The following is a 27,796-nucleotide window of genomic DNA, read 5'->3' as shown; positions in this document are numbered from 1 at the left end:
GGAGGGACCGCAGACAGGCTTCGAAGGCCTAACATAATAAAATGGGCTGGCTGTAGGCACTGTAAAATAGGTTCCAGGGGTACACGGGCAGCAGTGGTCTGGTCAGTGGAGGCCTAGTGGAAGGAGGGACCGCAGACAGGCTTCGAAGGCCTAACATAATAAAATGGGCTGGCTGTAGGCACTGTAAAATAGGTTCCAGGGGTACACGGGCAGCAGTGGTCTGGTCAGTGGAGGCCTAGTGGAAGGAGGGACCGCAGACAGGCTTCGAAGGCCTAACATAATAAAATGGGCTGGCTGTAGGCACTGTAAAATAGGTTCCAGGGGTACACGGGCAGCAGTGGTCTGGTCAACGGAGGCCGATTGTAATGAGTGTCTGCCAGTTAGTAGTCAAAAACAACAAATAAATGTGAATGTCTCGCATTAAAACAAAACAAAAACACTAAAGGGTGCAATCATTTGGTTCAGGGGTGGGATCCTCTGCGTTGTTTCAGACCTACTAATTTAGCGCAAAGTATTTACTGTGGTAAATAGAGGACACTGCCCCTGACTATGTTAAGTACCATCATACATGTCAACACAATGGTATTGTCAGTGGCAGGAATGGAAGGATGTCAGCGCATAGACTAAACATTGGTGGAAGTGTGAGAGATAACTGTGGAAGTGGTAGAGCAATGTTTGACCTGGGGGTGGGTGAACTCTCTTGTGGCCGGCGGTACAGGCCCAGGGCCCCTCATGTTACAACAGTGTGTCTGACGTTGGGTGCGCACCACCACCACCAGAGACACTTTATTGTACTATGAGGGACCCAGTAGCAATGCCGTCGACCAAAAGCGAGCACACCCACCTCTTCAGACAAACAGCAGTCTCACGGGTGCTTGCGCCAAGTCACGATACCACGGCCCCGTGTGGGGAGTTTGGCCATTTAGGGAGGTGTAAACATGTCGTATGCTGGACAATCAGCTGCAGCAAATTAGACATTAGAAAAGTAATTCACAGTAGTCCACAGGCAAGAGCTTTTCATAGGAAAGCTAGGTGTCGGCCGGGCAAGGTGGGGCAAAAGATTTCGAAATCCAGTTGTGGTTCATTTTAATGAATGTTAGATCATCAACATTTTGGGTAGCCAGACGAGTCCTTTTTTCGGTTAATATTGAACCTGCAGCACTGAATACTCTTTCTGATAGGACACTTGCTGCCGGGCAAGCAAGCTCCTGCAATGCATATTCTGCCAATTCTGGCCAGGTGTCTAATTTTGATGCCCAGTAATCAAATGGGAATGACGGTTGAGGGAGAACATCGATAAGGCATGAAAAATAGTTAGTAACCATACTGGACAAATGTTGTCTCCTGTCACTTTCAATTGATGCAGCAGTACCTGTCCTGTCTGCGGTCATAGCAAAATCACTCCACAACCTGGTCAGAAAACCCCTCTGTCCAACGCCACTTCTGATGTGTGCACCCCTAACACTCCTAGTCTGCTGCCCCCTGGAGCTCGTGTGAGAACGATCACGTGCGCTGTGTGCTGGGAATGCCTGAAGCAAACGGTCAACAAGAGTTGATTGGTTGCTAATATTAGTTCCAAGTTCTCATGTGGCATAATATTTTGCAATTTGCCTTTATAGCGTGGATCAAGGAGGCAGGCCAACCAGTAATCGTCATCGTTCATCATTTTCGTAATGCGTGTGTCCCTTTTTAGGATACGTAAGGCATAATCCCCCATGTGGGCCAAAAGTTCCAGTTGTCAAATCTCCGGTTGTGATTGGCTGAGGGGCAGTTTCAGGCAAATCTATGTCACTTGTGTCCCTCAAAAAACCAGAACCCGGCCTTGCCACGCAACCAATTTCCAGTGCCCCCGGGAAAGCTTCCGCATTAAAAATATACTCATCCCCATCATCCTCCTCGTCCTCCACCTCCTCTTCGCCTGCTACCTCGTCCTGTACACTGCCCTGACCAGACAATGGCTGACTGTCATCAAGGCTTTCCTCTTCCTCTGGTGCAGACGCCTGATCCTTTATGTGCGTCAAACTTTGCATCAGCAGACACATTAGGGGGATGCTCATGCTTATTATGGCGTTGTCTGCACTAACCAGCCGTGTGCATTCCTCAAAACACTGAAGGACTTGACACATGTCTTGTATCTTCGACCACTGCACACCTGACAACTCCATGTCTGCCATCCTACTGCCTGCCCGTGTATGTGTATCCTCCCACAAAAACATAACAGCCCGCCTCTGTTGGCACAGTCTCTGAAGCATGTGCAGTGTTGAGTTCCACCTTGTTGCAACGTCTATGATTAGGCGATGCTGGGGAAGGTTCAAAGACCGCTGATAGGTCTGCATACGGCTGGAGTGTACAGGCGAACGGCGGATATGTGAGCAAAGTCCACGCACTTTGAGGAGCAGGTCGGAGAACCCAGGATAAGTTTTCAATAAGCACTGCACCACCAGGTTTAAGGTGTGAGCCAGGCAAGGAATGTGTTTCAGTTGGGAAAGGGAGATGGCAGCCATGAAATTCCTTCCGTTATCACTCACTACCTTGCCTGCCTCAAGATCTACTGTGCCCAGCCACGACTGCATTTCTTGTTGCAAGAACTCGGACAGAACTTCCGCGGTGTGTCTGTTGTCGCCCAAACACTTCATAGCCAATACAGCCTGCTGACGCTTGCCAGTAGCTGGCCCATAATGGGACAACTGGTGTGCAACAGTGTCATCTGCCGATGGAGTGGTTGGCCGACTGCGGTCTGTGGAAGAGCTGTAGCTTCTGCAGGAGGACGAGGAGGAGGAGGAGGGGGTGCGAACGCCTACAGCCAACTGTTTCCTAGACCGTGGGCTAGGCACAACTGTCCCGAAATTGATGTCCCCTGTGGACCCTGCATCCACCACATTCACCCAGTGTGCCGTGATGGACACATAACGTCCCTGGCCATGCCTACTGGTCCATGCATCTATAGTCAGGTGCACCTTTGTACTCATAGATTGCCTGAGTGCATGGACGATGCGCTGTTTAACATGCTGGTGCAGGGCTGGGATGGCTTTTCTGGAAAAAAAGTGTCGACTGGGTAGCTCGTATCGTGGTTCAGCGTACTCCATCAGGGCTTTGAAAGCTTCGCTTTCAACTAACCAGTAGGGCATCATCTCTAACGAGATTAGTCTAGCTATGTGGGCGTTAAAACCCTGTGTACGCGGATGCGAGGATAAGTACTTCCTTTTTCTAACCAGAGTCTCATGTAGTGTGAGCTGGACTGGAGAGCTGGAAATCGTGGAACTTTCGGGTGTGCCGGTGGACATGGCAGACTGAGAGACTGTTGGAGACGGTATTGTTTCCGCCGGTGCCCTAGATGCAATATTTCCTCCTACAAAACTGGTGATTCCCTGACCCTGACTGCTTTTGGCTGGCAAAGAAACCTGCACAGATACTGCCGGTGGTGCGGAAAATGGTGGCCTTACAGTGACGGAAGGGATGTTGCGTTGCTGACTAGCTTCATTGGCCGAGGGTGCTACAACCTTAAGGGATGTTTGGTAGTTAGTCCAGGCTTGAAAATGCATGGTGGTTAAGTGTCTATGCATGCAACTAGTATTGAGACTTTTCAGATTCTGACCTCTGCTTAAGCTAGTTGAACATTTTTGACAGATGACTTTGCGCTGATCAATTGGATGTTGTTTAAAAAAATGCCAGACTGCACTCTTCCTAGCATCGGATCCCTTTTCAGGGATTGCAGACTGAGCTTTAACCGGATGGCCACGCTGTCCTCCAACAGGTTTTGGCTTTGACACGCATTTTGGGCCAGATACGGGCCCGGCAGATGGAACCTGTTGCGATGTTGATGACTGCTGCGGCCCCTCCTCCACCTCCGCTTCTGAACTACTGCCGCCTGCACCCTGTTCCCCCAATGGCTGCCAATCGGGGTCAACAACTGGGTCATCTATTACCTCCTCTTCGAGCTCGTGTGCAACTTCGTCTGTGTCACCATGTCGGTCGGTGGTATAGCGTTCGTGGCGGGGCAACATAGTCTCATCAGGGTCTGATTGTGGATCAGTACCCTGAGAGGGCAATGTTGTGGTCTGAGTCAAAGGAGCAGCATAGTACTCTGGCTGTGGCTGTGCATCAGTGCACTCCATGTCAGAATCTACTTGTAATGGGCATGGCCTGTTAAGTGTTTCACTTTCTAAGCCAGGGACGGTATGTGTAAAGAGCTCCATGGAGTAACCTGTTGTGTCGCCTGCTGCATCCTTCTCTCTTGTTGTAGTTTTTGCTGAAGAGGACAAGGAAGCGACTTGTCCCTGACCGTGAACATCCACAAGCGACGCGCTGCTTTTACATTTACCAGTTTCAGAAGAGGAGGCAAAAGAGCTAGAGGCTGAGTCTGCAATGTAAGCCAAAACTTGCTGTTGCTGCTCCGGCTTTAAAAGCGGTTTTCCTACTCCCAGAAAAGAGAGCGTTCGAGGCCTTGTGTAGCCAGACGACGAAACTGGCTCCACAGCTCCAGACTTAGGTGGAATATTTTTATCCCCACGACCACCTGATGCTCCACTACCACTACCATCATTACCAGCTGACAATGAACGCCCACGGCCACGACCTCTTGCACCAGACTTCCTCATTGTTTTAAAAACTTAACCAAAGTAACTTTATTTGTTGCTGTCAAACAACTTACACGGTGAGCTATAACCAGTATGATTTCAATATCCCTTAACAGGTTGGTGAGACCACAAGGAAAATCAGGCACAATGTTACACACTCTGTTTTCTGTGGCACCAAATCACAGAGATGCCACACACGCAGGACTGTCACTCAAGCACAAATGTCAATATTAATCTCCCACCTATTTTTTTTTTTTTCTCAGGGAGACTTTAGAAACCGAATAAGATAAAATGATTTTTTCAGGGACAATTTAGAAACCAATTAATAAAAAAAAAAAGGCTTTCTATGGCCCACTGAGTGAGAGATGGCACACACAGGAGTCAGGAGTGGCACACAAGCCCTGAGGCCAATATTTTTCTCCCACTGATTGATGTAGTGATTTTTTTTCAGGTAGATTTTAGAACCCAAATCAAGCAAAAAAAAAAAAAAGGATTTCTATGGCCCACTGAGTGAGAGATGGCACACACAGGAGTCAGGAGTGGCACACAAGCCCTGAGGCCAATATTTTTCTCCCACTGATTGATGTAGTGATTTTTTTTCAGGTAGATTTTAGAACCCAAATCAAGCAAAAAAATAAATAGGCTTTCTATGGCCCACTGAGTGAGAGATGGCACACACAGGAGTCAGGAGTGGCACACAAGCCCTGAGGCCAATATTTTTCTCCCACTGATTGATGTAGTGATTTTTTTTCAGGTAGATTTTAGAACCCAAATCAAGCAAAAAAATAAATAGGCTTTCTATGGCCCACAATTTGAGAGAGAGAGATGGCACACCCAGGAGTCAAGACTGGCACACAAGCAGAAAGGGCAATATTAATCTCCCACTGTTTTCTTTTTTTTTTTCTTTTTCAGGGAGACTTTAGAAACCAAATAATAAAAAAAAGGCTTTCTATGGCCCACTGAGTGAGAGATGGCACACACAGGAGTCAGGAGTGGCACACAAGCCCTGAGGCCAATATTTTTCTCCCACTGATTGATGTAGTGATTTTTTTTCAGGTAGATTTTAGAACCCAAATCAAGCAAAAAAATAAATAGGCTTTCTATGGCCCACTGAGTGAGAGATGGCACACACAGGAGTCAGGAGTGGCACACAAGCCCTGAGGCCAATATTTTTCTCCCACTGATTGATGTAGTGATTTTTTTTCAGGTAGATTTAAAAACCCAAATCAAGCAAAAAAAAAAAAAGGATTTCTATGGCCCACTGAGTGAGAGATGGCACACACAGGAGTCAGGAGTGGCACACAAGCCCTGAGGCCAATATTTTTCTCCCACTGATTGATGTAGTGATTTTTTTTCAGGTAGATTTTAGAACCCAAATCAAGCAAAAAAATAAATAGGCTTTCTATGGCCCACTGAGTGAGAGATGGCACACACAGGAGTCAGGAGTGGCACACAAGCCCTGAGGCCAATATTTTTCTCCCACTGATTGATGTAGTGATTTTTTTTCAGGTAGATTTTAGAACCCAAATCAAGCAAAAAAATAAATAGGCTTTCTATGGCCCACAATTTGAGAGAGAGAGATGGCACACCCAGGAGTCAAGACTGGCACACAAGCAGAAAGGGCAATATTAATCTCCCACTGTTTTCTTTTTTTTTTCTTTTTCAGGGAGACTTTAGAAACCAAATAATAAAAAAAAGGCTTTCTATGGCCCACTGAGTGAGAGATGGCACACACAGGAGTCAGGAGTGGCACACAAGCCCTGAGGCCAATATTTTTCTCCCACTGATTGATGTAGTGATTTTTTTTCAGGTAGATTTTAGAACCCAAATCAAGCAAAAAAATAAATAGGCTTTCTATGGCCCACTGAGTGAGAGATGGCACACACAGGAGTCAGGAGTGGCACACAAGCCCTGAAGCCAATTTTTTTCTCCCACTGATTGATGTAGTGATTTTTTTTCAGGTAGATTTTAGAACCCAAATCAAGCAAAAAAATAAATAGGCTTTCTATGGCCCACTGAGTGAGAGATGGCACACACAGGGATGGCACTCTAGCAGAAATGCCAATCTTAATCTCCCACAAAAAAAAAACAAAAACAGGGACTGTCCTACAATTACTATCTCCCTGCAGTAATCTCAGCCAGGTATGGCAGGCAGCAATAAGGAGTGGACTGATGCACAAATTAAATAAAAAGTGTGGACAAACAAAAAAGATAGCTGTGCAGAAAGGAAGGAACAAGAGGATTTGTGCTTTGAAAAAAGCAGTTGGTTTGCACAGTGGCGTACACACAGCAATGCAGCTATCAGAGAGCCTTTTAGGGCAGCCCAATGAGCTACAGCGCTGAGGAAAAAAAAAATAAAAATGTAGCTTCCACTGTCCCTGCACACCGAAGGTGGTGTTGGACAGTGGAAATCGCTACAGCACAAGCGGTTTGGTGGTTAATGGACCCTGCCTATCACTATCCCTGCTTCTGACGAAGCGGCAGCAACCTCTCCCTAAGCTCAGATCAGCAGCAGTGAGATGGCGGTCGACGGGAACGCCCCTTTATAGCCCCTGTGACGCAAGCCAATCACTGCAATGCCCTTCTCTAAGATGGTGGGGACCAGGACCTATGTCATCACGCTGCCCACACTCTGCATTCACCTTCATTGGCTGAGAAATGGTGCTTTTCGCGTCATTGAAACGTGACTTTGGCGCGAAAGTCGCGTACCGCATGGCTGACCCCGCACAGGGGTCGGATCGGGTTTCATGAAACCCGACTTTGCCAAAAGTCGGCGACTTTTGAAAATGAACGACCCGTTTCGCTCAACCCTAGTCGGCGCCATTTTACTGATTAAAATGATACCTTGGTTGATGAAATCCATCTTGCGGTTTTTGTATAATCTTTGTTTTAAGTTTTGAGTTAATGATATGCTCGTGCCCCTGGGCAGCCTGTGGGGGAATCTTTATGTGGTGCTCTGCTTAGCTATTCATGAAAACTGCTGACAGGTCACTGATCCCTCAATGACCTTCCCCCTAGTTTACATAGTGAATCAACTTAGGTATCTTTTTAATCAGCATAACGCACCGACCTGACACTGTCTGTAGGTTACTGTGCACAATCCTGCTGACAGGTTCCCTTTAAATATAAAAGTATAATTATTGGCCATTTTAATTAGAGAAAATAAGTCAAATTTATCAAGCTAAATGTGCAATAAGACTGGTGTTAATTGCGACCAAAACTGTCTTTGATGAATTGCACCATATTTGTTATGTTTGTGCATCCTGTCTGACAAAGTTTATCTAACAAGGTGTTGTGGCCTCTCTGAAAAGAGGAATGGTTTATCAGGAGAAAGCCGAAAAAATTGTGCCAATAGGTGGTGTATGCTTATACTACATACAGTAGTCCTAAAATGAGACTGATTTACCAAGCAACATGGATCACTGACAAGTTTAGTATGTTGGAAGACTGTGTAGTCTAAGTTTGCAATGTGTAATAGGACAGGATTGATAAAATTGCCCATTGTTGATTGCAGTTTTTAAGAAGACATTGTGTGTTTGCAGTCACAGCTTCCTAGATTCAGGCCACAGTTAATTCCATCTCCTAATTCTGAGTTCAAGTAGCATTTAGTTAACAGATGTGCCAAAAGCTCACTATACATGTTAAATAAGTTGTTTAACATATTGAAGATGTTTGTAACTAACTGATCAAGCATCTGAATTTCAACATACATAACGGTGAGTTTGTGGAAGGACAATGTGTCTGGCATTGGCCCATTCCTCTCTCCTCGTTGATAGAAACATGCTTACTTTATCAGTATGTTTGTATTGAAGTGGGTACATGGTAAAAGAAACTAGTGTAGCCATGTTTAAAGAGTAATAAAATAATTTCCCCAGAGTAGCTTTGCATGGCCTATAAGTCTCCTTACCCTGGCATGTCAGGCATGTCTGTCAAGGCTCTGTTGTTAGGTGTCCTGGGACAAGGGTCTCCTGCCCTGCCCCTAATGCTAGGGGTGCCCTAGCTTGCCCTGTTCCCCGTATTACTTTTGATAGAGAAGATGCCATCCGGACGAACCGCTGACCTCTGCACCGCCCAGAACACGAACGCGTGTCCCATAATCCAGACCAGCCTTTTGTCGTGTTCTGTAAGAGAATAAACAATAACATTGATCAATTCAAGAAAAAAAACCCTAATACTTGAACCATGAAGTTAAACCAAACCTGGGCGAACATAAGACCGGAATCTCTCCGATTCCCACCACCCAATTTTTTTAACCACCTCATCCCCCAATCTTCTCCTGGCTGCTTCCGTTGCAGCCCCTATACGAAATGAATGCCCACTGTACTTTGCCGGTGAAATTCCCCCCATCTCCAAACACTTCCGAAATATTGAAACAAATTGAAAACGTGACAAGAAAGAACCCTCTGCATGAACCAACAGTGGGTCGGATAATACACCCCCTCTTCTCATTAACTTATCCATGCAGGTTACCGGGCACAATGGACAATTTGGAACTTCGAATAACACTAATTTACAACCTTTCCCGGTAACGTCCGTTTTTGATGACCGAATGAACACAACTACCCTGTCCGACGTAACGTCCACGTCTTCCCTCCGTAAACCCCCTGCCTGGCATCTGGAATGGCTAACCAGCTCCCCTGTTATGATCTGGTGGCCTAGGAGCGGCATGAGACGTACTCTGGAGAATGTGGTAACTGTACTGACCGCAGACCCTGGACTTAACACCGCAACTAGAAGTAGCCGTGGGATGTACCTACCAATCCTAGACACCTCCACACAGCCGGAGGACTAATTAACCCTATAGATAGAAAAGGGAAAACTCTATATTTTCAAGAAGGAAAAGAACAGGAAAAAACAGCACCGCTGTAGTGCACTTACCCCTCGTGTGTGGAATTTATCCATGTAGCTTGGACTCCATTGTCTCATATAACCGGCCACTTGAGGGTGCAGCAACCAAAAAGTCCGTGTATAGTATGACAAAAAGAAGAAAATATTGCGCACTCCTCGATCCGGTAAAAAACTTTATCTTTATTGGAACATCTATACGAAGACAAGCGGGTGGGAGAAAACGTGCAAAATGTGAAGGACTACAGCTGTTTCGCGCAGGAGGCGCTTCGACAGGTCCAATTCTGCATTCAGGACCTGAAAATTACGTCACGGCTTGCTGTGATTGGTCGCGTCGCGGTCACATGGGCGGCACGCAACCAATCACAAGCCGTGACGTAATTTTAAAATGCGCGCGTTTCCTGCCTTCCGTGACGTCACGGCTTGTGATTGGTCGCGTCGCCCATGTGACCGCGACGCGACCAATCACAAGCAGTAACGTAATTTTCAAATCCTGAATGCCTAGAATTAGGCATTCAGGACCTGAAAATTACGTCACGGCTTGCTGTAATTGGTCGCGTCGCGGCCACATGGGCGGCACGCGACCAATCACAAGCCGTGACGTCACGGAAGGCAGTAAACGTGTGCATTTTAAGCAAAGAACGCTGCCGGTTCCCTCGGTAAGGTCCAGGCTGCGTCGGAGAGGTGAGTATAGCAATATTTTTTATTTTAATTCTTTCTTTTACACATTAATGTTGTTTCGATACCGATACCCGATACCACAAAAGTATCGGATCTCGGTATCGGAATTCCGATACCCGCAAGTATCAGCCGATACCCGATACTTGCGGTATCGGAATGCACAACACTAGCTGCAACCTGTCAACCACAGAGTCCACCCTAGGAAAATCAGAAGACTCAACCTGCCCTGAAGAAAAACGAGGATGAAACCCAGCATTACAAAAGAATGGTGAAACCAAGGTAATAATAATAATAATAATAATAATAATTTTTATTTATATAGCGCCAACATATTCCGCAGCGCTTTACAACTTATAAAGGGGACTTGTACAGACAATAGACATTACAGCATAACAGAAATCACAGTTCAAAACAGATACCAGGAGGAATGAGGGCCCTGCTCGCAAGCTTACAAACTATGAGGAAAAGGGGAGACACGAGAGGTGGATGGTGACAATTGCTTTAGTTATTTGGACCAGCCATAGTGTAAGGCTCGGGTGTTCATGTAAAGCTGCATGAACCAGTTAACAGCCTAAGTATGTAGCAGTACAGACACAGAGTGCTATTAACTGCATAAAGTGTATGAGAACACGATGCAAGGAACCTGATTATGTGTTTTGGTTTTTTTTCTATTTTTAATAGGCCACACAGGGATAGTTAGGTTAATGCGTTGAGGCGGTAGGCCAGTCTGAACAAATGCGTTTTTAGGGCACGCTTAAAACTGTGGGGATTGGGGATTAATCGTATTAATAACCTAGGTAATGCATTCCAAAGAATCGGCGCAGCACGTGTAAAGTCTTGGAGACGGGAGTGGGAGGTTCTGATTATTGAGGATGCTAACCTGAGGTCATTAGCGGAGCGGAGGGCACGGGTAGGGTGGTAGACTGAGACCAGAGAGGAGATGTAGGGTGGTGCTGAGCCATGGAGTGCTTTGTGGATGAGGGTAGTAGTTTTGTACTGGATCCTGGAGTGGATGGGTAGCCAGTGTAATGACTGGCACAAGGTAGAGGCATCGGTGTAACGGTTGGTGAGGAATATGATCCTGGCAGCAGCATTCAGGACAGATTGGAGCGGGGAGAGTTTGGTAAGAGGGAGGCCAATTAGTAGAGAGTTACAATAGTCCAGACGGGAATGAATAAGAGAAACAGTAAGAGTTTTTGCAGAGTCGAAAGTAAGAAAAGGGCGAATTCTAGAAATGTTTTTGAGATGCAGATAAGAAGAGCGAGCCAGTGATCGGATGTGGGGGGTGAATGAAAGCTCGGAATCAAGGATGACCCCAAGGCAGCGGGCATGTTGCTTTGGAGTAATGGTGGAACCGCACACAGAGATAGCAATGTCAGGCAAAAGTAGGTTAGTAGAGGGAGAGAACACGAGGAGTTCAGTTTTTGACAGGTTCAGTTTCAGATAGAGGGAGGACATGATGTTAGAGACAGCGGTAAGACAATCACTGGTGTTTTCTAAGAAGGTCGGAGTGAAAGCAGGAGAAGAGGTGTATAATTGGGTGTCATCACCATAGAGATGGTACTGGAACCCAAATCTACTGATTGTTTGTCCAATAGGGGCAGTATACAAAGAGAAGAGGAGGGGGCCTAGGACTGATCCTTGAGGAACCCCAACAGTAAGGGGAAGGTGAGAGGAGGAGGAACCAGCAAAACATACAGTGAAGGATCGGTCAGAGAGATAGGAGGAGAACCAAGAGAGAACGGTGTCCTTGATGCCAATGGAGCGGAGCATAGTGAGGAGGAGCTGATGATCCACAGTGTCGAATGCTGCGGAAAGATCCAAGAGAATTAGCATGGAGTAGTGACCATTAGATTTAGCTGTTAGTAGGTCATTAGAGACTTTAGTGAGGGCAGTTTCAGTAGAGTGTAAAGAGCGGAAGCCAGATTGAAGAGGGTCGAGAAGAGAGTTATCTGAGAGATAGCGGGTAAGACGGGAGTGGACCAGGCGTTCCAGGAGTTTAGAGATGAAGGGAAGATTAGAGACAGGTCTATAATTAGCGGCACAGTTTTGGTCGAGGGAAGGTTTTTTAAGTAATGGATGTATGATGGCATGCTTAAATGAGGAGGGAAAAATACCGGAAGTGAGGGAAAGGTTGAATATTTTTGTTATGTGAGAGGTGACAGCCGGGGAAAGGGACTGGAGGAGATGTGACGGAATGGGGTCACTGGTGCAAGTGGTCGGGCGAGAAGATGCAAGGAGCCTGCTTACTTCTTCTTCAGTAACTGGTTCAAAGTCAGAGAGTGAACTAGATGCAGTGGGGGAGGGAGGACAGTGCCTGGTATGAAGAGATTGGGAGATGATTTCCTGTCGAATGTGCTCAATTTTTTCTTTGAAGTAATTGGCCAGATCGTCAGCGCGGAGATCTGTGGTTGGGGCCTGCTCTCTTGGGTTGAGTAGGGACTGGAAAGTGTCGAAGGTAGCAGAACTAGCCCGATTATTAAGGGCAAACTCGGCCAATGGCAAGAAAGCCACCCAATCATCCTGATCGGCAGACACAAAGCATCTCTAATAAGTTTCCAAAGTCTGGTTAGTTCGCTCGGTTTGGCCGTTTGTCTGAGGATGAAATGCGGAAGAAAAAGACAAATCAATGCCCAGCTTAGCACAAAAGGACCGCCAAAACCTAGAAACAAACTGGGAACCTCTATCGGACACAATATTCTCCGGAATGCCATGCAAACGAACCACATGCTGAAAAAACAACGGAGCCAACTCAGAAGAGGAAGGCAATTTAGGCAAAGGTACCAAATGAACCATCTTAGAAAACCGGTCACAGACCACCCAGATAACCGACATCCTCTTGGAAACAGGAAGATCCTAAATAAAATCCATAGAAATATGCGTCCAAGGCCTCTCAGGGACCGGCAAAGGCAAAAACAACCCACTGGCGCGGGAGCAGCAAGGTTTGGCCCACGCACAAGTCCCACAGGACTGCACAAAAGAACGCACATCCCGTGACAAAGAAGGCCACCAAAAGGACCTACTAACCGAATCTCTGGTACCCAAAATCCCAGGATGGCCAGCCAACACAGAACAGTGAACCTCAGAAATCACTTTACTAGTCCATCTGTCAGGAACAAACAGTTTCCCCGCTGGACAGCGATCAGGTTTATCAGCCTGAAACTCCTGAAGAACCCGTCGCAAATCAGGGGAGATGGCAGAAAGAATCACCCCCTCCTTCAGAATACCAACCGGCTCAAGAACCCCAGGGGAATCAGGCAAAAAACTCCTAGAGAGGGCATCAGCCTTAACATTCTTAGAACCCGGAAGATACGAGACAACAAAATCAAAACGGGAGAAAAACAGGGACCATTGGGCCTGTCTAGGATTCAGCCGTTTGGCAGACTTGAGGTAAATCAGATTCTTATGATCGGTCAAGACCACAATACGGTGCTTGGCCCCCTCAAGCCAATGTCGCCACTCCTCAAATGCCCACTTCATAGGCAACAACTCACGATTGCCGACATCATAATTGCGTTCCGTAGGCGAAAACTTTCAAGAAAAGAAGGCACACGGTTTCATCAAGGAACCATCAGAATTCCTCTGAGACAAAACGGCCCCTGCCCCAATCTCAAAAGCGTCAACCTCAACCTGAAAAGGAAGAGAAACATCCGGTTGACGCAACACAGGGGCAGAAGTAAATCGGCGCTTAAGCTCCTGAAAGGCAGAAACAGCCTCAGAGGACCAATTCGTTACATCAGCGCCCTTCCTCGTCAAATCGGTCAGGGGTTTAACCACACTGGAGAAGTTGGCAGTGAAACGGCGATAAAAATTAGCAAAGCCCAAAAATTTCTGAAGGCTCTTCACGGATGTGGGCTGGATCCAATCATGAATGGTCTGAACCTTAACCGGATCCATTTCTATAGATGATGGAGGAAAAATGAAGCCCAAAAAAGAAACCTTCTGTACTCCAAAGAGGCACTTAGACCCCTTCACAAACAAGGCATTATCACGAAGGACCTGAAATACCATCCTGACTTGTTTCACATGAGACTCCCAATCATCTGAAAAAATCAAAATATCATCCAAATATACAATCATGAATTTATCAAGATAATTCTGAAAAATATCATGCATGAAGGACTGAAACACAGATGGGGCATTAGAGAGTCCGAATGGCATCACAAGATATTCAAAATGGCCCTCGGGTGTATTAAACGCAGTTTTCCATTCGTCACCCTGCTTAATACGAACAAGATTATATGCCCCTCGAAGGTCAATCTTAGTAAACCAACTAGCCCCCTTAATCCTGGCAAACAAATCAGAAAGCAAAGGCAAAGGGTATTGGAATTTGACCGTGATCTTATTCAAGAGGCGATAATCAATACAGGGTCTCAAGGAGCCATCCTTCTTGGCAACAACAAAAAAAACCTGCTCCCAATGGAGAAGAAGATGGCCGAATATGCCCCTTCTCCAAAGACTCCTTAACAATACTCCGCATGGCGGCATGTTCAGGCACAGACAGGTTGAAAAGTCGGCCCTTAGGGAACTTACAGCCTGGAATCAAATCAATAGCACAATCACAGTCCCTATGCGGTGGAAGGGAACTGGACTTGGGCTCATTGAAAACATCCTGGAAATCTGACAGAAACTCAGGAATTTCAGAAGAGGGGGAGGAGGAAATTGACATCAGAGGAACGTCATCATGAACCCCCTGACAACCCCAACTAGTCACAGACATAGATTTCCAATCCAACACCGGATTATGTACCTGTAACCATGGAAACACCAGCACAATAGCATCATGCAAATTATGCAACACCAGGAAACGACAATCTTCCTGATGGGCTGGCGCCATGCACATGGTTAACTGTGTCCAAAACTGAGGTTTATTTTTAGCCAATGGTGTAGCATCAATGCCCCTCAGAGGGATAGGACTCCGCAAAGGCTGTAAGGGAAAACCACAACGTCTGGCAAATTCTAAGTCCATTAAATTTAAAGCGGCACCTGAATCCACAAATGCCATGACAGAAAATGACGATAATGAGCAGATCAGGGTCACAGATAACAGAAATTTAGGTTGTACAGTACTGATGGTAACGGAATTAGCGATTCTCTTGACACGCTTAGTGCAATCAGAAATAATATGAGCAGAATCGCCGCAGTAAAAGCACAACCTATTCTGACGTCTGAATCCTTGGCGTTCAGCTCTAGACACAATCCTATCACACTGCATAGGCTCAGGACTCCGCTCGGAAGATAACCCCATAGTGTGCACAACTCTGCGCTCACGCAAGCGCCGATCAATTTGAATGGCCAGAGACATAGAATCACTCAGACCTACAGGCGTGGGGAACCCCACCATAACATCTTTAACAGATTCAGAAAGACCCTTTCTGAAAATTGCCGCCAAAGCATCCTCATTCCACTTAGTAAGCACAGAGCATTTTCTAAATTTCTGGCAATATGATTCTGCCGCTTCTTGACCCTGACACAGGGCCAACAAGGTTTTCTCAGCATGATCCACAGAATTAGGTTCATCATACAATAACCCAAGCGCCTGAAAAAAGGTGTCTACATTAAGCAAGGCCGGATTCCCAGATTCCAGGGAAAATGCCCAATCCTGAGGGTCGCCACGCAACAGAGATATGACAATTTTTACGTGCTGGATGGGATCACCAGAGGAACGGGGCTTCAGAGCAAAAAACAGTTTACAGTTATTTTTAAAGCTCAAAAATTTGGACCTGTCCCCAAAAAACAGATCGGGTGTAGAAATTCTAGGCTCTAAAACAGGAGTCTGCACGATATAATCAGAAATACCCTGTACTCTAGCAGCAAGTTGATCCACATGAGAAGCAAGTCGCTGAACATCCATGTCAGCGCCTAACTCCTGAGCCACCCAGAGATAAAGAGGGGAAAAAAAACACAACAGAGTACAGAAAAAAAAATGGCTCAGCACTTTCTTTCCCTTCTTTTGAGATGCGGTTAACTCATTGTTGGCCAGTTGTACTGTTATGATCTGGTGGCCTAGGAGCGGCATGAGACGTACTCTGGAGAATGTGGTAACTGTACTGACCGCAGACCCTGGACTTAACATCGCAACTAGAAGTAGCCGTGGGATGTACCTACCAATCCTAGACACCTCGACACAGCCAGAGGACTAATTAACCCTATAGATAGAAAAGGGAAAACTATCTTGCCTCAGAGAAAATTCCCAAAGGATAGGCAGCCCCCCACAAATATTGACTGTGAGAGGAGAGGAAAAAACATACACAGGCTGAAAACAGAATTTAGCAAAGGAGACCAATCTAGCTAAAATAGGAAAGATAGGACAGAGAACTATGCGGTCAGTATTAAAATACTATGAAATGTCCACCACAGATAATACAAAAACTCCACATCTAACTAAAGATATGGAGGGTAAATCTGCCTCTCCAGAGATTCCAGCTTGGCTGCATAAATCCTTACACAGATAAAGCTGGACAAGAAAAAACATGCAATGCACTGAACAATGAGGCCCACAACATGTGGGCAGAAAAACAAGCAGAACTTATCTTGTAGAAATGAACTGCAAGCAGGAGCGACCAGGAAGGGATGTGAATCCTCCAGAAACAATGAACAACTGGCACTCACTAAAGGGTGAAGCCAGACTAAATAGCCCCGTCCGAAGTGGACGCACCTGATGACTGCTGTGAAGGACAAACAGCAGCACTACCACTTATAACCACCGGAGGGAGCCCAAGAGCAGAACCCACAACAGAATTCACAACACTCCCCCAGGCGAAATGCCCCAAAAAACGCCAACGAGAAAGCCGCTTGAAATAACGTCACCTCCCAATCCGAAAAGCAAACAACCCGTAAATGCCTTCCAATTGTTAACAGCACTTCGAAGGAGACCAGTCGTCTGCCATCCAACGACTTCTGCCCTTTTTTCCAGCCCTTTACTATTTGCGTCACCAAAAATGATTTTGTCTCATCCCGCAACCCTCTAGCCTTGAAACCAAACGCTAGACCAGCTAGGAACTTACTCACTTTAGACACCGACCAACCCGATTCCCACTCATGCCCTACTAGCAACAACAGCCTATTCTCATCGTCCATCCCAGACCCGTAGGACACTTTCCAATTTTCCCATGTGCTCAAAGCCTGATCATACTGCAACCAAGACCTATCTGATAACGATCTAGCGAACAACTCCCTTACGGCCCGAAGGGCAGGTTCCACAGTTCCGCTGGACAATCCCGGCCTGCTGAATCCAAGTAAGGTCTTGGCACCTGAGACCGATGCCACTGTGAATGGAAAAGGACATCATTAGCATTAGTAGGCACAGTTGCCCTACAATCCGCTACAATCCACAAATTAAACTTTAAGCCCAAGAAAACCAGATGCTGCAGTATCCTGACGACTTCTGGAGATGCCGCAGATAACGTATTGATGGCTTCTACAACACCCGCATGCTTGCAAGAAAAACGGATTTTTTTATTCATCACCATCTCGCCCCAAACTGACAACGTCACTACTCGGGGAAATAACTGAAGCAAAACCCGGTTTTGTAGCAAACCTTGCTCACCCCACCTGGGTGGCCATTCCGCCACTAACCCCTGACCGCGATACTGCAAACTGAAACCACGCATTTCAATCACGTTAATGCAAAAACCTAAGTCCACCGCATTCTCAACTGTCTGAATCCAAATGGATTTGCCATTATATTCCTCCAAGAAAAGAGCCCACACCTTCAAATCCTGCTTCAAATCCTTTGTCAATCTTATGAAATGTAGGGGAGACTTCACTCCCGCCGTTGCCAAAGACAAGCGCCGACAAATGGCGGCCCATCGGCATAATCTTGCAAGCAAAGTTCAGCTTGCCCAATAAAGATTGTAAATCGTGCAGCGTTAACTTACGCCGTGTACTTGCTTTTCTAACTTCCTCCCGAAAAGCGACTAGCTTGTCATCAGGCAATCTACATTCCATCGCCACAGTATCAATTTCTATGCCTAGAAAACTCAGTGTCGTCGCTGACCCAACAGTCTTCTCAGCCGCTAACGGAACTCCGAAACCTTTTGCTACCCTCTCCATCGTGTGCAGTAGAATCGAGCAAACCGCAGAGTGTGGCGGGCCTACGAACATAAAATCATCGAGGTAATGTAAACAAGAACTCAAACCAGATACATCCTTAACGACCCATTCCAAGAATGTACTAAACGCCTCAAAATAGGCACATGATAGCGAGCAGCCCATGGGAAGACAACGATCAATGAAAAAACCTCCATCCCAAAAACAACCTAACAAGTGCATACTCTCAGGGTGCTGTTGTGAACTCTATTTCTGGGCTCCCTCTTGTGGTCACAAGTGGTACTGTGTGAGTGCTGTCTTTCTGCAGGTTTGTGACTGGCATCAGCTGTCTCGTTATCTGTGGGCTGGTTTTCTATTTAAGCTCACTTGGACTCTCAGTCTATGCCTGCTGTCGTTGTATTCAGTGCTATTCTGATTGCTCCTGTCTACATCCGTAATCAGTCTCCCCATGAGAAGCTAAGTTCTGTTTGCTTATTCTTGCTCATCTATGTTCAATATGTTTCCTAGAATATTATGAGTTTTGTCTAGCTTGCTAATATGTGATTTCTCTGCTTGCTGGTAGCTCTGGGGTGCTGAGTTGCTCCCCCCACATCGTTAGTTGGTGTGGGGGTTCTCGCATTCTCTGCGTGGATATTTTTGTATAGGGTTTTTTACTGACTGCACAGATCCCTTGCTATTTTCTGCTATCTAGTGTTAGCGGGCCTCATTTGCTTAACCTGTTTCATCTCTGCGTTTGTCTTTTCCTCTTAACTCACCGTTATTATTTGTGGGGGGCTGTTCTATATCTTTGGGGTTATTTCTCTGAGGCAAGTGAGGTCTTACTTTATCTCTAGGGGTAGTCAGTTTCTCAGGCCGTGAAGAGACGTCTAGGATTTCAGGAAACGTTCCACGGCTACCTTTAGTGTGTTTGGTTAGGATCAGGTTTTGCGGTCATTCCAGTTACCACATCCCCAGAGCTTGTCCTATTTTCTCTGACTTAGCTGGTTAGATTTGTGATCCTAAGCCACTGGGATCATAACAGTACAGCAGGCCAGAAAAGTGTTTAATGCATCGCAGAAGTGGGATAAGAGAAGCCCTGAGTACAAGTTTTTATTTTTTTTCCTCTCCCTTTGATGCAGTCTGTCCAGCTTCTCTCATCCCCTTAATCTCTGGGTGGCTTTGAGTTCAGCTGCAGACATGGATATTCAGAGTCTGACTTCTAGTGTGGATCATCTTGCTACAAGGGTGCAAAGCATTCAGGATTTTGTTGTTCACAGTCCTATGTCTGAGCCAAAAGTACCTATTCCTGAGTTGTTTTCTGGAGATAGATCTCGGTTTCTGAATTTTAAGAATAATTGTAAATTATTTCTTTCTTTGAGACCTCGTTCCTCTGGTGATTCTGCTCAGCAAGTTTGAATTGTTATCTCCCTGTTATGTGGCGACCCTCAAGATTGGGCCTTCTCCCTGGCGCCGGGAGATCCTGCATTGCTGAATGTGGATGCGTTTTTTCTGGTGCTTGGATTGCTTTATGAGGAACCTAATCTTGAGAACCAGGCAGAAAAGGCCTTGCTGGCTCTCTCTCAGGGCCAGGATGAAGCTGAGGTGTATTGTCAAAAATTTCGGAAATGGTCGGTGCTTACTCTATGGAATGAGTGTGCCCTGGCTGCAAATTTCAGAGAAGGTCTTTCGGAAGCCATTAAGAATGTTATGGTGGGGTTCCCCACGCCTGCAAGTCTAAATGACTCAATGGCTTTGGCCATTCAGATTGATCGGCGTCGATGTTGTCGTTTTGGGTCTGCCATGGCTGCAGGCCCATAATCCAGTTCTGGATTGGAAAGCTATGTCTGTTTCAAGTTGGGGTTGCCAGGGGATTCATGGCGATGCTCCTTTGGTGTCAATTGCTTCTTCCACTCCTTCTGAGGTCCCTGAGTTTTTGTCGGACTACCAGGATGTATTTGATGAGCCCAGATCCGGTGCCCTGCCTCTTCACAGGGATTGTGATTGTGCTATAAATTCGATTCCTGGTAGTAAGTTCCCTAAGGGATGACTTTTTAATTTGTCTATACCAGAACATGCCTCAATGCGGAGTTATATAAAGGAGTCTTTAGAGAAGGGACATATTCGCCCATCCTCCTCCCCTCTTGGTGCAGGATTCTTTTTTGTGGCCAAGAAGGATGGTTCTCTGAGACCTTGTATAGATTATCGTCTTCTAAATAAAATCACGGTCAAATTTCAGTATCCTTTGCCATTATTATCTGATCTGTTTGCTCGGATTAAGGGGTCCAGTTGGTTCACCAAGATAGATCTTCGTGGTGCATATAACCTTGTGCGTATTAAGCAGGGGGATGAATGGAAAACAGCATTTAATACGCCCGAGGGCCATTTTGAGTACTTGGTGATGCCTTTTGGACTCTCTAATGCTCCTTCTGTGTTCCAGTCCTTCATGCATGACATCTTCCGAGAATATCTGGATAAATTTATGATTGTGTATCTGGATGACATTTTGGTCTTTTCTGAGGACTGGGAGTCCCATGTGAAGCAGGTCAGGATGGTATTTCAGGTCCTGCGTGCTAATGCCTTATTTGTGAAGGGCTCAAAATGTCTCTTCGGAGTACAGAAGGTTTCCTTTTTGGGTTTTATTTTTTCTCCTTCTACTATTGAGATGGACCCAGTCAAGGTCCAGGCTATTCATGACTGGACTCAGCCTACATCTGTTAAGAGTCTTCAGAAGTTCCTGGGTTTTGCTAATTTTTACCGTCGCTTCATCGCTAATTTTTCTGGCGTGGTTAAGTCCTTGACGGATTTGACCAAGAAAGGTTCTGATGTTACTAATTGGTCTCCTGCGGCAGTGGAAGCCTTTCGGGAGCTGAAGCGCCGGTTTTCTTCAGCTCCAGTATTATGTCAGCCTGATATCTCTCTTCCTTTCCAGGTCGAGGTGGATGCTTCTGAGATTGGAGCAGGGGCTGTTTTGTCACAGAGAAGCTCTGATGGCTCTGTGATGAAGCCTTGTGCCTTCTTTTCAAGAAAGTTTTCGCCTGCCGAGCGGAATTATGATGTTGGTAATCGGGAATTGTTGGCTATGAAGTGGGCATTTGAGGAGTGGCGACATTGGCTCGAGGGAGCTAGGCATCGTGTGGTGGTCTTGACTGATCACAAAAATCTGATTTATCTCGAGTCTGCCAAGCGTATGAATCCTAGACAGGCTCGTTGGTCGTTGTTTTTCTCCCGTTTCGATTTCGTGGTCTCGTAACTGCCTGGTTCGAAGAACGTGAAGGCTGATGCCCTTTCTAGGAGTTTTGTGCCTGACTCTCCGGGAGTTTCAGAGCCGGCTGGTATCCTCAAAGAGGGAGTGATTTTGTCTGCCATTTCCCCAGATTTGCGACGAGTGCTGCAGAAATTTCAGGCTGAGAGACCTGACCGTTGCCCACCAGAGAGACTGTTTGTCCCAGATAGATGGACCAGCAGAGTTATTTCCGAGGTTCATTCTTCGGTGTTGGCAGGTCATCCTGGGATTTTTGGTACCAGAGATTTGGTGGCTAGGTCCTTCTGGTGGCCTTCCTTGTCGCGGGATGTGCGTTCCTTTGTGCAGTCCTGTGGGATTTGTGCTCGGGCTAAGCCTTGCTGTTCTCGTGCCAGCTGTTTGCTTTTGCCTTTGCCTGTCCCGAAGAGGCCTTGGACGCACATTTCCATGGATTTTATTTCAGATCTTCCAGTATCTCAGAGAATGTCTGTCATCTGGGTGGTGTGTGATCGCTTTTCGAAAATGGTCCATTTGGTGCCCTTGCCTAAGTTGCCTTCCTCCTCAGATTTGGTTCCTTTATTTTTTCAGAATGTGGTTCGCTTGCACGGCATCCCTGAAAATATTGTGTCTGGCAGAGGATCCCAGTTTGTGTCCAGATTTTGGCGGATTTTTTGTGCTAAGATGGGCATTGATTTGTCTTTTTCGTCGGCCTTCCATCCTCAGACGAATGGCCAAACCGAGCGAACTAATCAGACCTTGGAAACTTGTTTAAGATGTTTTGTTTCTGCTGATCAGGATGATTGGGTGACTTTTTTGCCATTGGCCGAGTTTGCCCTTAATAATCGGGCTAGTTCTGCTACTTTGGTTTCGCCTTTTTTCTGCAATTCTGGTTTTCATCCTCATTTTTCCTCGGGTCAGGTTGAGTCTTCTGACTGTCCGGGGGTGGATTCTGTGGTGGATAGGTTGCAGCAGATTTGGAACCATGTGGTGGACAATTTGAAGTTGTCACAGGAGAAGGCTCAGCGCTTTGCCAACCGCCGTCGCGGTGTTGGTCCCCGACTTCGTGTTGGGGATTTGGTATGGCTGTCTTCTCGGTATGTTCCTATGAAGGTTTCCTCTCCTAAATTCAAGCCTCACTTCATCGGTCCTTATAAGATTTTGGAAATCCTTAACCCGGTGTCTTTTCGTTTGGACCTCCCAGCATCGTTTGCCATTCATAATGTGTTCCATAGGTCTTTGTTGCGGAGGTATTTGGTGCCTGTGGTTCCTTCTGTTGAGCCTCCTGCTCCGGTGCTGGTTGAGGGCGAATTGGAGTACGTGGTGGAGAAGATCTTGGATTCTCGTATTTCCAGACGGAGGCTTCAGTATTTAGTTAAGTGGAAGGGCTATGGTCAGGAGGATAATTCCTGGGTTGTCGCCTCTGATGTTCATGCGGCCGATTTGGTTCGTGCCCTCCATGCGGCTCATCCTGATTGCCCTGGGGGTCTTGATGAGGGTTCGGTGACCCCTCCTCAAGGGGGGGGGGTACTGTTGTGAACTCTATTTCTGGGCTCCCTCTTGTGGTCACAAGTGGTACTGTGTGAGTGCTGTCTTTCTGCAGGTTTGTGACTGGCATCAGCTGTCTCGTTATCTGTGGGCTGGTTTTCTATTTAAGCTCACTTGGACTCTCAGTCTATGCCTGCTGTCGTTGTATTCAGTGCTATTCTGATAGCTCCTGTCTACATCCATAATCAGTCTCTCCATGAGAAGCTAAGTTGTGTTTGCTTATTCTTGCTCATCTATGTTCAATATGTTTCCTAGAATATTATGAGTTTTGTCTAGCTTGCTAATATGTGATTTCTCTGCTTGCTGGTAGCTCTGGGGTGCTGAGTTGCTCCCCCCACATCGTTAGTTGGTGTGGGGGTTCTCGCATTCTCTGCGTGGATATTTTTGTATAGGGTTTTTTATTGACCGCACAGATCCCTTGCTATTTTCTGCTATCTAGTGTTAGCGGGCCTCATTTGCTTAACCTGTTTCATCTCTGCGTTTGTCTTTTCCTCTTAACTCACCGTTATTATTTGTGGGGGGCTGTTCTATATCTTTGGGGTTATTTCTCTGAGGCAAGTGAGGTCTTACTTTATCTCTAGGGGTAGTCAGTTTCTCAGGCCGTGAAGAGACGTCTAGGATTTCAGGAAATGTTCCACGGCTACCTTTAGTGTGTTTGGTTAGGATCAGGTTTTGCGGTCATTCCAGTTACCACATCCCCAGAGCTTGTCCTATTTTCTCTGACTTAGCTGGTTAGATTTGTGATCCTAAGCCACTGGGATCATAACAGTACAGCAGGCCAGAAAAGTGTTTAATGCATCGCAGAAGTGGGATAAGAGAAGCCCTGAGTACAATTTTTTATTTTTTTTCCTCTCCCTTTGCTGCAGTCTGTCCAGCTTCTCTCATCCCCTTAATCTCTGGGTGGCTTTGAGTTCAGCTGCAGACATGGATATTCAGAGTCTGACTTCTAGTGTGGATCATCTTGCTACAAGGGTGCAAAGCATTCAGGATTTTGTTGTTCACAGTCCTATGTCTGAGCCAAAAGTACCTATTCCTGAGTTGTTTTCTGGAGATAGATCTCGGTTTCTGAATTTTAAGAATAATTGTAAATTATTTCTTTCTTTGAGACCTCGTTCCTCTGGTGATTCCGCTCAGCAAGTTAGAATTGTTATCTCCCTGTTACGTGGCGACCCTCAAGATTGGGCCTTCTCCCTGGCGCCGGGAGATCCTGCATTGTTGAATGTGGATGCGTTTTTTCTGGCGCTTGGATTGCTTTATGAGGAACCTAATCTTGAGAACCAGGCAGAAAAGGCCTTGCTGGCTCTCTCTCAAGGCCAGGATGAAGCTGAGGTGTATTGTCAAAAATTTCGGAAATGGTCGGTGCTTACTCTATGGAATGAGTGTGCCCTGGCTGCAAATTTCAGAGAAGGTCTTTCGGAAGCCATTAAGAATGTTATGGTGGGGTTCCCCACGCCTGCAAGTCTGAATGACTCAATGGCTTTGGCCATTCAGATTGATCGGCGTTTGCGGGAGCGCAAATCTGCGCACCATCTGCCGGTGTTTTCTGAACAGAGACCTGAGTCTATGCAATGTGACCGAATTCAGACCAGAATCGAGCGGCAAAATCATAGACGTCAAAATGGGTTGTGCTTTTACTGTGGTGATTCAACTCATGTTATCTCAGCATGCTCTAAGCGCGTAAAAAAGATCGCTAAATCTGTCACCGTTGGTACTATACAGCCTAAATTCATTTTGTCTGTTACTTTAATTTGTTCTTTGTCATCCTACTCGGTTATGGCTTTTGTGGATTCAGGTGCTGCCCTGAACCTGATGGATTTGTCGTTTGCCAGGCGCTGTGGTTTTGTCCTGGAGCCTTTGGAATTCCCTATTCCACTGAGGGGTATTGATGCTACACCATTAACTGAGAATAAGCCTCAGTATTGGACTCAAGTGACCATGTGCATGACTCCTGTGCATCAGGAGGTGATTCGCTTTCTTGTGCTGCATAATCTGCATGATGTTGTCGTTTTGGGTCTGCCATGGCTGCAGGCCCATAATCCAGTTCTGGATTGGAAAGCTATGTCTGTTTCAAGTTGGGGTTGCCAGGGGATTCATGGCGATGCTCCTTTGGTGTCAATTGCTTCTTCCACTCCTTCTGAGGTCCCTGAGTTTTTGTCGGACTACCAGGATGTATTTGATGAGCCCAGATCCGGTGCCCTGCCTCCTCACAGGGATTGTGATTGTGCTATAAATTTGATTCCTGGTAGTAAGTTCCCTAAGGGACGACTTTTTAATTTGTCTATACCAGAACATGCCTCAATGCGGAGTTATATAAAGGAGTCTTTAGAGAAGGGACATATTCGCCCGTCCTCCTCCCCTCTTGGTGCAGGATTCTTTTTTGTGGCCAAGAAGGATGGTTCTCTGAGACCTTGTATAGATTATCGTCTTCTAAATAAAATCACGATCAAATTTCAGTATCCTTTGCCATTATTATCTGATCTGTTTGCTCGGATTAAGGGGTCCAGTTGGTTCACCAAGATAGATCTTCGTGGTGCGTATAACCTTGTGCGTATTAAGCAGGGGGATGAATGGAAAACAGCATTTAATACGCCCGAGGGCCATTTTGAGTACTTGGTGATGCCTTTTGGACTCTCTAATGCTCCTTCTGTGTTCCAGTCCTTCATGCATGACATCTTCCGAGAACATCTGGATAAATTTATGATTGTGTATCTGGATGACATTTTGGTCTTTTCTGAGGACTGGGAGTCCCATGTGAAGCAGGTCAGGATGGTATTTCAGGTCCTGCGTGCTAATGCCTTATTTGTGAAGGGCTCAAAATGTCTCTTCGGAGTACAGAAGGTTTCCTTTTTGGGTTTTATTTTTTCTCCTTCTACTATTGAGATGGACCCAGTCAAGGTCCAGGCTATTCATGACTGGACTCAGCCTACATCTGTTAAGAGTCTTCAGAAGTTCTTGGGTTTTGCTAATTTTTACCGTCGCTTCATCGCTAATTTTTCTGGCGTGGTTAAGTCCTTGACGGATTTGACCAAGAAAGGTTCTGATGTTACTAATTGGTCTCCTGCGGCAGTGGAAGCCTTTCGGGAGCTGAAGCGCCGGTTTTCTTCAGCTCCAGTATTATGTCAGCCTGATATCTCTCTTCCTTTCCAGGTCGAGGTGGATGCTTCTGAGATTGGAGCAGGGGCTGTTTTGTCGCAGAGAAGCTCTGATGGCTCTGTGATGAAGCCTTGTGCCTTCTTTTCAAGAAAGTTTTCGCCTGCCGAGCGGAATTATGATGTTGGTAATCGGGAATTGTTGGCTATGAAGTGGGCATTTGAGGAGTGGCGACATTCGCTCGAGGGAGCTAGGCATCGTGTGGTGGTCTTGACTGATCACAAAAATCTGATTTATCTCGAGTCTGCCAAGCGTATGAATCCTAGACAGGCTCGTTGGTCGTTGTTTTTCTCCCGTTTCGATTTCGTGGTCTCGTACCTGCCTGGTTCGAAGAACGTGAAGGCTGATGCCCTTTCTAGGAGTTTTGTGCCTGACTCTCTGGGAGTTTCAGAGCCAGCTGGTATCCTCAAAGAGGGAGTGATTTTGTCTTCCATTTCCCCAGATTTGCGACGAGTGCTGCAGAAATTTCCAGCTGAGAGACCTGACCGTTGCCCACCAGAGAGACTGTTTGTCCCAGATAGATGGACCAGCAGAGTTATTTCTGAGGTTCATTCTTCGGTGTTGGCAGGTCATCCTGGGATTTTTGGTACCAGAGATTTGGTGGCTAGGTCCTTCTGGTGGCCTTCCTTGTCGCGGGATGTGCGTTCCTTTGTGCAGTCCTGTGGGATTTGTGCTCGGGCTAAGCCTTGCTGTTCTCGTGCCAGCTGTTTGCTTTTGCCTTTGCCTGTCCCGAAGAGGCCTTGGACGCACATTTCCATGGATTTTATTTCAGATCTTCCAGTATCTCAGAGAATGTCTGTCATCTGGGTGGTGTGTGATCGCTTTTCCAAAATGGTCCATTTGGTGCCCTTGCCTAAGTTGCCTTCCTCCTCAGATTTGGTTCCTTTATTTTTTCAGAATGTGTTTCGCTTGCACGGCATCCCTGAAAATATTGTGTCTGACAGAGGATCCCAGTTTGTGTCCAGATTTTGGCGGATTTTTTGTGCTAAGATGGGCATTGATTTGTCTTTTTCGTCGGCCTTCCATCCTCAGACGAATGGCCAAACCGAGCGAACTAATCAGACCTTGGAAACTTGTTTAAGATGCTTTGTTTCTGCTGATCAGGATGATTGGGTGACTTTTTTGCCATTGGCCGAGTTTGCCCTTAATAATCGGGCTAGTTCTGCTACTTTGGTTTCGCCTTTTTTCTGCAATTCTGGTTTTCATCCTCATTTTTCCTCGGGTCAGGTTGAGCCTTCTGACTGTCCGGGGCTGGATTCTGTGGTGGATAGGTTGCAGCAGATTTGGAACCATGTGGTGGACAATTTGAAGTTGTCACAGGGGAAGGCTCAGCGCTTTGCCAACCGCCGTCGCGGTGTTGGTCCCCGACTTCGTGTTGGGGATTTGGTATGGCTGTCTTCTCGGTATGTTCCTATGAAGGTTTCCTCTCCTAAATTCAAGCCTCACTTCATCGGTCCTTATAAGATTTTGGAAATCCTTAACCCGGTGTCTTTTCGTTTGGACCTCCCAGCATCGTTTGCCATTCATAATGTGTTCCATAGGTCTTTGTTGCGGAGGTATTTGGTGCCTGTGGTTCCTTCTGTTGAGCCTCCTGTTCCGGTGCTGGTTGAGGGCGAATTGGAGTACGTGGTGGAGAAGATCTTGGATTCTCGTATTTCCAGACGGAGGCTTCAGTATTTAGTTAAGTGGAAGGGCTATGGTCAGGAGGATAATTCCTGGGTTGTCG

Source organism: Ranitomeya variabilis, chromosome 5 (genome assembly GCF_051348905.1).
Source record: "Ranitomeya variabilis isolate aRanVar5 chromosome 5, aRanVar5.hap1, whole genome shotgun sequence".
NCBI lineage: Eukaryota > Metazoa > Chordata > Amphibia > Anura > Dendrobatidae > Ranitomeya > Ranitomeya variabilis.
This window is presented reverse-complemented; position numbering follows the sequence as displayed.